Source organism: Cebus imitator, unplaced genomic scaffold, assembly GCF_001604975.1.
Source record: "Cebus imitator isolate Cc_AM_T3 unplaced genomic scaffold, Cebus_imitator-1.0 Scaffold63, whole genome shotgun sequence".
In the NCBI taxonomy this organism is placed as follows: Eukaryota; Metazoa; Chordata; class Mammalia; order Primates; family Cebidae; genus Cebus; species Cebus imitator.
This window is the reverse complement of record NW_016107378.1, coordinates 5,682,343-5,683,911: the sequence shown is the minus strand read 5'-3', so window position 1 is coordinate 5,683,911 and position 1,569 is coordinate 5,682,343. Positions and strand designations below refer to the sequence as shown.

General features: G+C 45.6%; 1 protein-coding gene across 3 annotated transcripts in view; it reads left to right on the top strand.

Moving 5' to 3' along the window:
• HEATR3 (HEAT repeat containing 3) overlaps positions 1–1,569 on the top strand; it is a 42,199-nt gene that overhangs the window by 39,420 nt on the left and 1,210 nt on the right. The gene's annotated exons all lie outside the window — the stretch shown is intronic.

The window sequence follows — 1,569 nt, the reverse complement described above, 5'->3', positions numbered from 1 at the left end:
CCGGGCGCGGTGGCTCAAGCCTGTAATCCCAGCACTTTGGGAGGCCGAGGCGGGTGGATCACGAGGTCAAGAGATCGAGACCATCCTGGTCAACACGGTGAAACCCCTTCTCTACTAAAAATACAAAAACATTAGCTGGGCATGGTGGCGCGTGCCTGTAATCCCACCTACGCAGGAAGCTGAGGCAGGAGAATTGCCTGAACCCAGGAGGCGGAGGTTGCGGTGAGCCGAGATCGCGCCATTGCATTCCAGCCTGGGTAAGGAGAGCGAAACTCCGTCCCAAAAAAAAAAAAAAAAAAATTTTTTTTTAGAGTTAACCATTAAGTGGTGGCTCATGCCTGTCATCCCAGCTACTCAGGAAGCTTAGCAGGAGGATGGCTTGAGCCCAGGAGTTGGAGGCTGCAGTGAGCTTTGATCGAACCACTGCACTCCAGCCTAGGCAACAGAGCACAACCCATCTCTATTAAAAACAAAAAAACAAACAAAAACAATGCTGGGCATGGTGACTCACCAGTAATCCCAGCACTATGGAAGGCCAAGGCTATAGGATCACTTGAGTCCAGGAGATCAAGACCAGCCTGGGCTACATAGGAGATCCCGCCTCTACTAAAAATTTTAAGATTACCCCAGCATAGTAGTGCACACTTGTAGTCCTAGCTACTATGGTAGCTGAGGTGGGAGGGTCACTTGAGTCTGGGAGGTGGGCTGCAGTGAGCCCTGACCACACCATGAGACTCTGGCCTGGATGACAGAGTGATACCATGTTCTAAGAACAAACAAAAAAACCACAACACTCAGATTAACCTCTGGCTAACAAAGGAATTTTTTTTCTTTTGATGTGGGGTCTCACTGTGTTGCCCAGGCTGGTCTCGAACTCCTAAACTCAAGCAATCCACCCTCCTCGGCCTCCCAAACTACTGGGATTACAGGCATCAGTCACTGCACCCAGCCTAACAGAGGAATTTCATTAGGGCTTTATACCTTTGAGAGAAGGAAAACAATTAAATATTATTACCATAGCAATGTATACTAAATAGAAAAATCAATCTCAGCACCAGGTCTTTAGAGGTTAGGGATTATTTTCCCAGTTCGTAGTTTACATAACTCCTTTTTTTTTTTTTTTTTTTATAGTTCACGTCTTTTATTAACTCAGTTACTTGTCTTCTGGTTTGTTGAAACAATAAGTCAGACAACATTTGCCACGATAATGTCTGTCAAAGTGGCTTGCCATAAACTCTCCAGCACCACATTCATCAGAAGGGCACTCTCGACGAAGGTGACTGATTTGGCCATTCTCATCCACCTTATAATATTTCAGGACAGCCAGCTTAACCTTCTTTCTCTTGTGCTTATTCTTCTTGGGAGTGGTGTAAGACTTCTTCCTTTTCTTAGCAACACCACGAAGTCTCAACACAAGATGAAGAGTAGACTCCTTCTGAATGTTGTAGTCAGACAAAGTACGTCCATCTTCCAGTTGCTTGCCAGCAGAGATCAGTCTTTGCTGATCAGGAGGAATTCCTTCCTTATCCTGGATCTTGGCCTTTATATTTTATATCGTATCCGAGGGTT